Source organism: Protopterus annectens, chromosome 17.part0, assembly GCF_019279795.1.
Source record: "Protopterus annectens isolate FY-2018-M chromosome 17.part0, PAN1.0, whole genome shotgun sequence".
NCBI lineage: Eukaryota > Metazoa > Chordata > Ceratodontiformes > Protopteridae > Protopterus > Protopterus annectens.
In genome coordinates, this window is record NC_056751.1 from 61,460,625 (window position 1) to 61,472,572 (window position 11,948).

The 11,948-nt window shown below is 40.2% G+C and overlaps 1 protein-coding gene across 3 annotated transcripts in view; it reads left to right on the plus strand.

Annotated features, from left to right (window-relative positions):
- Positions 1–11,948, plus strand: part of LEPROTL1 (leptin receptor overlapping transcript like 1) — a 202,085-nt gene that overhangs the window by 112,702 nt on the left and 77,435 nt on the right. The window lies entirely within an intron of this gene.

Sequence of the window (11,948 nt, forward strand, 5' to 3'; positions counted from 1 at the left end):
ACTTCGGCCCCCACCACACCACAACTTCCTCTCTCATTTCCTTTGCTAAGTCCATCTCCCTAGCCAGAGACAAAGATAAACTAGTGTCTTTCTTATTCTTAGATCTGTCCAAAGCCTTTGGCACTGTCTCCCACCCCATCCTCCTCTCCAGACTTTCTCAGCTAAACATGTCCTCTGCAACTGTCTGTTGCTATACCAGATACCTCACTAACCGACAGCAATCTGTTAAGTGGCTCTCTGCTCTATCTCCCTTTTTGCCCATAAAAGTGGGTGTCCCTCAAGGCTGAGTTCTAGGCCTTCTCCTTTTTAACATCTTCACCAATCAACTCCACTTATCTTCTCCTCAGTCATCCCTCATACAATACACAGACAACTCCACTGTCATCACCACTGCTGACAACCTCTCTGACTTGTTCGCCCTGACTCAGACCTCTTTTAATCTCACTGAAACTTGGCTCATTAACAACCAACTCATAATAAACCTTAAAAGACAAAACTCCTCCTATTCCTTCCTAAATTTCTCCACCATCTTAAACCCTCTTTTACTATCTCTTCCCTTAACAAAACCCCTATCTCACCTGAACCCCACACAAAGCTCCTTGAAGTAATCTTAGATGACCAACTTAAATTTGACCTCCATGTATACCACTGTATAAAAAAAAACACCAAAAGCTCAGCCTACTTTATAGAAATAAAAGGTTCCTTACCCCCAACTCCAAAATCTCACTTACCCTGGCCTATATTCTCCCAAACATCTTCTATAGCTTTCAAATCCTTATTAACTTAGTCATCGCTACTATGTGAACTCAAGACCACATACCACAAAATAGCCAGATTTGCAGCTAACCTGTCTCCAAAATCGCATCACTGTCTTGCTGTCCAAGCACTCAGCTGGTTAGAGTTTCCCAACCAAAACAAGCCCTCCTCCTGCCCTAGTATATCCTCTCTTGTCTCCCGCTATAACCCCCTATGCTCCCTTAATGGTTCAGACCAATGTCCCTTACAGATTCATAAACCTAAAAAAATCGTTTGGACAAAACCTCTACAGCTACCTTCCTGCTCTCAAGTGGAATAAGCTTCCATTGGCCCTTAGAAATATTACCCAAGCTCATGAATTAGACAGCCCTTAGAAATTACCTTTACAGCACCTGGAGATGTCAGTGCAATCATCCCACTTGAAATCTGCCCTTCCCTCTTTCCTTCTCTACTTCCCCCACCTTCCTTCCCGCTTCTTCCCTTCCACAGTCATACTATGTATTCTAACTTCCTGTGTATATCGGTGTTAATCAGCTACTGTTCTCCATACCCCTCCATATTTCCTGGCCCTTGTAATCTGACACTAATTTCCTTTCTTTCCTCGAACCTTCTCTCTTATTTCCCCTCACACTGTAATTCCCTAACTAACTGCTTTGTTTCTCACACTACACCACCAATAACAAATCATCTGCATTTATCCCACACTGTTCTTCCCTACCTCCTCAATACTAACTACCCATCTTAAAATGTGTCTTTTGCTTAGATCTCTTACTTGAACTAATGTTGGTCATTCTATACTTTTATTGTGTTTATTATGTTTTATTTTACTCTTGTTATTTTTGTCATGCATAACTTGTACTGTGAATTATTACCTGCATTGTGAATTTACTACCTGTATAAATTGTACTACTGAGCTTTTTTCCCCGGGCCTCCATTGCAAAAGGGTGCAACCTCAGTCAACAAATGTCAAATAAATAAATAAAATATCAGTTTTTGTTGTATTTTGTCCAGACTTTTTTTTTTTTTTTTTTTTTTTGCATTTCAGTGCCTACATTTTTAAAACTGAACAAGGAGAAAGAAGTTAAAAAAAAAAAAAAAACAAAGTGGGAACACTTGTTTACTTCAGTATTCATCTTCTTCTTCTTTCGGCTTACTTCAGTATCCATGTTACACTCAAAAATACCTGAGAAGGCTTTACTGTATAGCATGCAGGGTATGTCATGCATCATAAAATTACTAATGTTAAGAACAAAATTTTGTTTTACTTACAGTTGGCACTTTCCATCCTCTTCCCTACTACTAAATGTTCTTTCAAACATTAATGACACGGAGTAAAGCATCTGCTTTGGAGTTTCCTACTACAGAGTACAAAGAAGTCCAATATATACAGGTTTTCTTGTTCTGTCATGTTTCACAAAGATCATTAATGCTTTGCGCTCCCACATTTATTTGTCAGTTACAGAGTTGCTGATTTTCTTCCTGTTGATCTCCAGCTCCCATATCCAGTCTGCTTCATTTCTTCTGGTCAACTCTTGTGCTTTTTTTTTTCTGTCTCTCAAGCATTTTTCTTTGGAACATTAGAAAAGGTTTCACTGGCACACTCTCTCCATGAGCTGTATTACCAGAAGAACAAGAAGCAGAATCCCCTTCTGTTTGATAGCTCACTTTCTGGTGGACAAACTTTTTGTATTTCCTCCTTAGCATGTTCTGCATCAGAAAGTGATGTTGACCCTCCACAAAAAAGGTTCTAAAAATAGCTGGATACAGCAGCTTGAATCTCTCACCCACTTTCAACATTCCATGATCATTTTCCAGAAACACTACAGTCTCCCAATTTTAGTAATTTGTCCTTCTGCCACAGTTTTGTCAGAATAATCTATTTCTGCTAGTAGGATTCATCTTTACTATTAAAGGTCTAGGTTGCTTTCTCATAGACAGGTTTGTTGCATACACAAGATGTTCCCTTTCAGTTAATATCAACTGCTGTGAAGTACCATTCCAATTGCTTATTTGTGCTTTCACAAAATTAATATAGTATGTTCCTTCCAGCTTCTCTGGTATAGCAAAACATCTCAGGTTTTCCTACATGCTCTGTCCTCTAGTTCTGATATTTTTTGTAACATCTCTTCTTGAGCAGTCTCATTCTCAGCCAGTGTTGTCTTCACTTCAGCCTCTGATTTTTGCAGTTTATCACCTCATCTGTATACCTGTTTAAAGCTTTTTCCATTTTTCTAGCCTTTTGTTATGTATTAGATGGTATACTCCTTCAGTGTTTTTTGTTTATTTTAATCAGCTCTGAGTACATTCAACTTATGGCTTCCAGTAATCTAGAAGAAAAAAATGTCTTGCGCCAGAGCTGGAGCTTGCACTGCTTTTTGTTGAACACCTGCATAATTCTTCCCAATCAGTGTTTTCTCCTCACCTTTTCTTATTGATTTTCTTCCAGGTTCTCTGAATTTCTTTTTTGCTGGCATCCAGGCAGTGCACTTACTAGCTAGTTACTGAAATTTACCCAAAAAGACAAGTTCACTGGCTCTCTTTTCTGAGTTTCTGTTTTCACACTGGAAGAACTGAATTAACTGAAATTCCTTATATACAAAAACACCCAAGTCCAACAAAACAATAGGCAACATTTTATTCAAGTCCTCTGTATGTCAATTTGTCTTTCACCTTACTTAGCATCCCAAACACAAACAGCTTAAAAAAAAAAAAGAATTAAGTTCCTTCTGGAAGTCATGGATATGCCCATGCCAAGACCCTGCTTTATTGGATCTACCACTGTCTTCAGTCCCTAGCATCACCCTTTTATAGTCTATGCCTTAAGCATATGACAACTCCTACTAAAGTGGAATTTTCTCACTAATTTTTGCCTAACATACAAGTTTCACTCTCCAGTATGATTTGGTACAAATCCTTTTATGTTGTTGTTGTTATTGTGTCTTTCTGCTTTTCCCGGTTAGGGGTCGCCACAGCGGAACTCCGGTCCGCTAATGATTGGCAGTAGATTTTTACGTACCGAGTTGCCAGTTCTGACGCACAGCCTTCAACGAAGGTACGCCCATTCACGCATGTCTCCACACAGAAGACGCTTTAGCTGAGAATCGAACAGTATACTGTAAATAGCATATCAACTTTAATACTATTCAACTTTGTGATTTATTGTATAACTGATTTGCTCATTACTTTCTCTGGTTTGTTTTCTATTACACAACTTTGTGATTTATTGTATAACTGATTTACTCATTACTTTCTCTGTTTTGTTTTCTATTACACAACTTTGCGAATATTGTATAACTGATTTCATCACTCAACTTTTTTGAAAATGTGTATAATTGAATAATTTCTGCACTTTGCTGAAGCTTTTCTCCTCTGGTCTCCACTGGAAATGGGCCTGTGCTCAGATGGACCAACCCAGTTAATAAATCTGAAATAAATAAATAATAAATGAGTAAGTTGTTAATCAATGTGCACCCATCTTAGAAGTCCCCCTAATTATCATTTTTTAAGAGCAGCCTCTGTTCTAGATTTTACAAAAACTCTTTCCATTGCTGGTCTTTCATTTAGGATCCCTGTATTTCTTTATGTTTGCCTATGTCTTCCCTGTCAGTGATTGGTATCAAAGGAATCTCTAGTCTGCAGTCCAAATGAATTCTTCGCCTTTTCACATTCTGTTACCTTTACCTCTCTAATTAGCCATTTACTTTTAACTTGATAGTATTCTTATAACCTGCAGAAATAACAAGTAAATAACTGATTTGCAATAGGCTGAATTTGCTTTGAACTAAAAGAAACAAATCTGACTTTTCAATCGTTACATTTCCTGTTTTGGACACGTCATCAAATAACAGAAGCTGTATTAAATGCTTTTAACCTCCGTTTATGTTACACGTGGGATTGTACTTAGTACTGGTAAATTGTAGCCACAGATTTCTGGCAATCCTTTTGAAGAGTTTACAGCTACAGAGTGTGGTGCTGAAGAACAGGTTTGTCTGGATATGTACCGACAGATGCAACAGACCTTCATGATGGCCAAGAAGATGAGTATGTTGAATTTAGTAGTTAACCAGTTGATCCTTCTATAGTTATTAGACTGCTAGTTCTACAATATTTGTGTAAATTATTGTCCCCTGGCCTTTCTTTACTCTTTCAAGGTTCATTTGTCAGCCATTTCCATATGTCTGCCCATGGATCCCACCCTTTCAATGGATTCCCACGTTAAAATGTTTTTGAATGAGGTACTGGTATTACCCAGTCACCTAGAAAACGGGTGTCTTTTCTTTAGGATCTTAACTTTGTCTTGGAAAGTTTCTCTTACTTTGAACCAGCCCATCAGACTGATTTGTGGTTCATAATGTGGAAAACAGTTTTGTTAATTGCTCTGTCAAGGACAGTGTTTTACTTGCAAAGCTCTCATGGTGGGTCAGCTTTGTCTCATTTTCCAGAAAGATGAGGCCTCCTTGAGAACTAACCTCCTTTTATACCTAAAGTTGCATCCACATTTACTGAGTCAAGTTATCCATCTCCCTGCCTTCTTTACAGAACTCAGAAATGAAGAAGTTATTCTAGACCACTCTTCTTAACAGAACTAAAACCTTCAGGGCCTCTGATCAGGTAGTCATCTTCTATGAAGTTAAGAAAAAAAGGCAAGCTGTGTCAAATTAGACCATCTTCAAATGGCTGTCGCCTGCTATTCCCTTTTGTTGTACCTCTCAACTAGTCAATTCCTGTCAGGGTCAAGGCACATTCTACCAGGGCTTTAGCTGGTGTAATCGCTATAAAGCCTGCCTTAAAGATGAGGCGGACTCATTATTGAATCTTATTGGTTATTTGATATTTTAAATGTGGTGTTTTATCATGTTGTAACTTGTCTGAAGAAGGGTGGGTAACCTGAAAGCACTTCCTCTCTGTTTTTTTATTAAATTACGTGTTTTACAGCTTGGTGGTTCAGATTTTCTCTTTTTTGTATTTTCGTATTTTGACTTCTGAACCTTTGGTGTGAAGGCTCCATTCACTGTCTTTTTAGAACTTAAAAAATGAGGAAGAAGTGGTTTTAGACCACTCTTCTTGACAGAACTAAAACCTTCAGGACCTCTGATCAGCTAGCCATTTCCTATAAAGTTAAGAAAAAAAGGGCAAGCTGTGTCAAAGCAGACCATCTGCAAGTGGTTGTCATCTGCTATTCCCTTTTGTTATACCACTCAACAAGTCAATTCCAGTCAGGGTTAAGGCACATTCTACCATGGATTTAGCTTTTTCAGTGACTTTTTGAAAAGGATTGGTTTCTAGAACTATTCTAGCAGCAGCAATGTGGTCTTTCATATATACATTTGCAAAGTATTACAAACTAGATTACTTTTCTAGGTCTAGAGCAGGCTTTGTTAGAACCATTCTCTAGGAGCTTCTAGACCCTCATCCTTCCTCCTCCTGGTCCGTATAAGCTATGGTAGTCTACCCATATACTTAAGGTTACTGAAACAGTGATTAAATTAGTACAGCTGTGTCAATAAACTTACGATAGCAGTAGATATTTAAATGATTATTGCTGCTGCAGCCACCCCCTCCATTCTCTGTATTTTTTGCATTGCGAGGTTGCAGACTTTGATTTTTATTTACTTTCATTTGGCAAGAAAGCTTTGAAGGCTTGACTCAAAACCGTTGATTTTCTTCAACTTTGCTTGAGCAGTCTGCTGTTTGGGCTTGTGGAGGGCATCCTTATGCTCTGGAAGTTAACCGATTGTTATATCCTCTGCAGGATATAACCCATTTAGCTAAGGCAATTGCATCCGTGTTCATTAGAACATCTATCATTACAGTACATTTACATAAACAGCTGTATTTTCTCCCCAATCTGTCTTGTGTTGCCCTCCTTTAGGCTGGAGAGAACCTTGGAGTATTATTTTTTGGCTGGTCTGTAGACTGATTTGCTTAGTACTTGAGTGTGAACATATGAAGTAACAGTGTTTACTTAGCAGGCGGTTTATAAAGCTGTGCAGTTTACATAGACTGCAGGCATTGAGAGAGATTTGTTTGAGCATTGCAGCTGATCTGCATGTTGGATTGCTTCAAGAAAAACATAAACTCATTCTGCACTCTGGTAGTTAAATTAAAACCGGCCAGGAAGTGTCATGTGCATTGCATACATATACAATTCAGGATTAAATTGAAAGATGCTTATTGAGAGCAGAGGTGAGATAAAGATAAAAATCTGAGTGTTAAATGGTACAAGAGTATAAAATACCAACCCTTTTAATATCTAGATGTAGTAGAAGCAGGACTATAGCCTGCAGTCAGCAGGTTGGTAGGAACATATCTGCAACTGCATTTCATCTGTTTGTTTACTTCAACCACAAGTTTATAGGTTCATAGGTGTGTACTAGGCTAATGACCCTGGAGACTTTACAAGCCTAGCCCATAGAAGTGCCCTGGCGTTGTGCTGCTCGACATTAGTTCCCAGTACCACTATCAAGTAGAGCCACTGGAGTGATCCCCAGGGTGAACTTTCTATTACCCATCCGTTCATCAAGATTTATCTTGAAGAGGGACAGCGAGGTGCTCTGCTTGACATGTATGGGAAGTCTATTCCAGAGCATGGGTAGTCTCTGGGTGAGGAACCTGTCCCTCCAGAATGTTCTGTTGATTGTGGTAATGAGGTTGAGGTCTCTGGAGCGTGTGGTGTGGAGGGATTGGAATATCTTTAGATGTAGCATTTCTAACCGAGCTGGGTCAGGCATGGCTTTGTAAGTCAAGCAGAGATCGCCTCTAAGTAGGCGATATGAGACAGAGAACAGCTGGAGTTTTTTGAGTCTGTTCGTGTAGGACATGTGTTTAATGCCTAGGATCCTCTTCGTGAGGTACTTCTGTGGCCTCTCCAGCTGTTGCAGGTGCTAGTGAGGTACATGATAAATAGAGCATTATACTGTATGATTGGCCTAATGAGGGAAGAGTATAGAGAGACTATTACCTCTTTCTTCCTGGAAGCAAAACAATTGGTAATGAGATGTGCCACACAGAAGGACTTTCTGACCAGAGTGACAATGTGGTGGTTGAAGGAAAGATTGCTGTCAACCTGCATCCCCAGATCTCTTAATGCCTTCAGTGTTCAGTGGACTCCCATCACTGTGATAAATAGTGGGAACTGAGTTTTTACCGAAGGGGATGACTACGCATTTTTTGGTGTTAAGCTTAAGGCCATGGTTTCAACACCATTCGTTGGTCTCAGTGAGGCTTTTCTGTAGGATGTCTGCATCACTTTGGGAGTTAATAATGGCTCTCAGCTTGCAGTCGTCTGCGAACTTGGTCAGTCAGAGTCCCTTTGTGTTGGCCTGGACGTCTGAGAATTAGATGCCGAACAGGAGAGGGCCCAAGACTGATCCCTGTGGGACTTCACTTGTGACTGGTCAGCAGTCTGACTTGGAGTCCGCTACTTACACACTGTGTGTTCTATCTGTGAGCCAGTTTGCAGACCACCTAATGATGTGAGGTTGATGCCTAGTTTGGTGAGTTTATCAATAATTCCCGAGTGAAGAATGGTAACAAAGGCCTTGGCCAGATCGTGGTAGGCTGTATGCGCTGCCTTACCTTCATCCACAGCCGTGGTGACTGACTCAAAGAAGTCAACCAGGTTGAGCAGGCATGATCTCCCTTTTACAAAGCCAAATTGCATGGAGTCTAGAGTTTGGAGATTTCCTATATCTTTGTTAATCAGGTCCATGATGATGCGCTCCATAGTTTTACATATCAGACTCGTCAGGCTAATAGGGCAATAATTCTCAGGGTCTGTAGTTGCTCCCCCTTTATGGAGAGGGATGACTGTAGCAGTGCGCTGTTCGGTAGGGACAAAGCCTGAGGTGAGGCTGTGACTGAACAGGGCACACAGATGTGGTGCTAGTTCGCTTTGTAGTTCATGTAGAACACAGCCAGGGATATTATTGGGTCCCATGGAAGCTGTATTCTTGGCTTTGGATAATGCACCTTTAACCTGTGCTACTGTAATGCTGGGTGCTTGGCATTCTTCCGGTACTGTGATTGGTCCTTTGGGGGAGGTTAAGGTTGGCACTGAATCTGTTGGCCAGTATGTTGGCAGTATCTGTTGGCTCAGTATAGGAGGTACCATTGTGCAGTAACTCAGAGCAAATCTGGGTATTGCCGTGAAGGTTCTTGATATAACTATAGAAGGCTTTGTGATTGTTTTTAGTGTCTGCCTCAATTCTGTCTTCATAGCTGGCTTTAGAGGATTTGATGAGGGGTTTCAACTTTTTGTTGAGGCTAATAAGGGAGTTTTTCCAGTCTTGGGACTTCACTTTTTTTCTGCAACAGTTTCTTCCTTCTGTTGTAGAGTTTATTAATGGCAGGGGACCACCAGATTGGCTTCCTTTTTTGGAGGAGGGTGTCTTGGTTCTGTTGGGGGTGGCTAGTTCTATGAATTTATGTACATGTTTGTACATTGCATTGGTGTATGATTCAGCAGTTATGCAGCTATTTTCCATTGACATGAGTGCCGTGAAGTTAGCCACCTCTGTTTTTAGGAGCCCAAAGTCAGCTTTGGAGAAGTTGTTTAAGGTGATTAACTTTGCTGGGGGTGTGGGTGAGATGTGGATTTCCATGGTGATTAGTTTATGGTCGGATCTGACCAGGGAGGGATTGAGTACTAGTGTAGAGCAATGAGCACCCATGTTAGTAATAACCAGGTCAAGGATGTTGCTTCCTCTAGTGGGGGCCAGAATGAGCTAGTCCAGGGCATTGGAATTGATGCATTCCAGGAAGTGTTGGGGCAGTGTATTGGTGTCCTTTTTCCTTATATAATATTGACGTTCCTTGTTTGGAACAAAAAGAAGCCTAGTGGCAGATATCGCTCAAATTTTGTTAAATTGAATAATTGACTTTTATTGAGTGTAGTTTTTAATTGGAGTGTTTTTCAGTTGAGTTTGCATTCTGATGAAGTCTTTTTTTTGATGAAAGTGGCTAGTAAGCAGTACTGATATTGCATTTTTTTCATTTCTTCAAACAACTGTTTTCCATGTACTGCATTAGTGTACACATAAACCATTATTAATCTCACAAATTTTTTGTCTTATTCTCATATCAGGAAGGGTACTGTAATTTTTATTTTTTTCATTTTTATAACAATTCCTTTTCCGGAACATGTGTCATTTATTGTATCAAAGTAAAGTTTTAGTTAAATGAGATTAGCATATACTTCTTACCTTTCTGTTTATCTCCTAAGAAATTAAAGCACATTTTTACCATTTTATTTAGCCCTGCTTTATGTGGCTTTGCTGCTTACACCTTGGCAGGAATCTGGTGCTGTGGAGCAGGCTGTCCTAGCCCTCACCCCCATGGGTAGCTTGTGTGTTACACAGTCAACTGCTGGTGATGTGCCATATCACCTGGTTAAGCAGAGCATCATTTGCCGCATGTGCACACACAGAGCCTGCTGCTTGTGATACTCCTTTAAGTTTCCCCAGTGCAGTGAGATGAACCACCACTTTCACCACAGGATGGAAAACCAGCACTGGCTCCTTACTCGCATCTTGTTTAACCCAGTCAAGCTGAACAGCACCTTTAGTACATCATCCTTTTAACCTTTTCTGCTCTTATAAATTGTGGACCACAGTGTTAGTCTTAAAAATGGAGGCCCTTCATCAGCATAAATCTTTTTCTTTTTCGCTTGGATGTGGCCACCATGCATTGTTCACTTAAGGTGTTGGTAGCTCTACCTTGGTTGCAGTAATTTGGAACACCTGTCATCAGTAGGACTCCTGCGCCTGCTTCCAGTGTATTTTTTTATTTTTTTTTTATATATATAGAGTGGGTTGTGGACACTGGCAGAATTGCGCCTTCTGGTCTTCAGAGAGTCCAGGAGTTCCGAGATTTGAAATCATTTGTTGTATCCTGGAGACTTGTTCAACCCTGACTTCTAACACCTTCTTAGGCTTATAGCAGCAACTATTTTTCCATCGGATTTGTATTACTTCCTCCAATTTAGTCATTTAACTTTATATCATTCTGTTGTAACATATGCTTGGTACCATTTAATTATATTGCAGTTGCCAAATGAAGTAGCCATAATAAAGATGGAATACTTGCGTTATTTGCCTGTAACATTGTTCTTTAATAGCATTTTACACATCGGGCACATTTACCGCCCTCCCTTGGCAATACCCTTCCTGTTTGAGGAAGGTTAACTCTGTAGCTATGATTCTTGCATTCTCTCCTTCAAGTATGGTTTGTTTTTATTTGAGCATCCTAGTATTTTCCTTGAAGAACATTTTTTTTCTTTTAGCATATTCATTGGTAGACACTTTGGAGAATGGGAAACAAACCTACCTTTTAATTTCACTAGATACTTGAATACCAAGACATCAGTAGGGAGGAAGTAATCCTTTAGGAAATGGTTGCAGATCTGTCATTTGAGTTCCAGCTGGTGTCTGGGAATTCTAGGACATCTGTACCTGTTGGCCGACATTTTTTTAAGACCTGTTTGTTACAATAAGTATCTTGTATAACTGTGTTTTATTGTGTTTGTACTCAGCATTTTTTAGAATCTGATGAAGTTTGTATATTTGTATTTATATGTTTTTGTAAACCAGGTTACCTAGTTCATAGGTTCATAGGTTCATACTAGGCTATCTGCCCGAGGGCATTTACAAGCCTAGCCCATAGTTTTGTGGCTTACGCCACCCCTTTAGTATGGGGAACTATACCCATTATTTTGCTGTGCCTCTGTTGAGCAGTGACACTGAGGTAATCCCTGGGGTATATCTGCGATCTCCCATCCATTGGTCAAGATTTCTCTTGAACAAGGCCAGCGAGGTGCTCTGCCTCACATATACCGGGATTTTATTCCACAGCATAGGGAGTCTTTGGGTGATGAATCTATCCCTCCAGCACGTCCTATTAATAGCCGTGTCGAGGTTTAAGTCTCCCGCCCTTGTGGCTCTGACGGATCTAGATTTTTTGAGGTGAAGCATATTCATCAAATCTGGGTTTGACATGGCCTTGTATGTTAGGCAAAGGTCACCTCTGAGCAAGCGGTAAGCGACTGAATAGAGCTGGAGTTCTTTCAGTCGGGCAGCATAGGACAGATGTTTGAGACCCTTTATCCTTTTGGTGAGGAACTTTTGTGGCCTCTCCAGCTGCTGCAAGTGTCGGGTCAGATACATTCCGAATGGGGCATTGTACTCAATCATTGG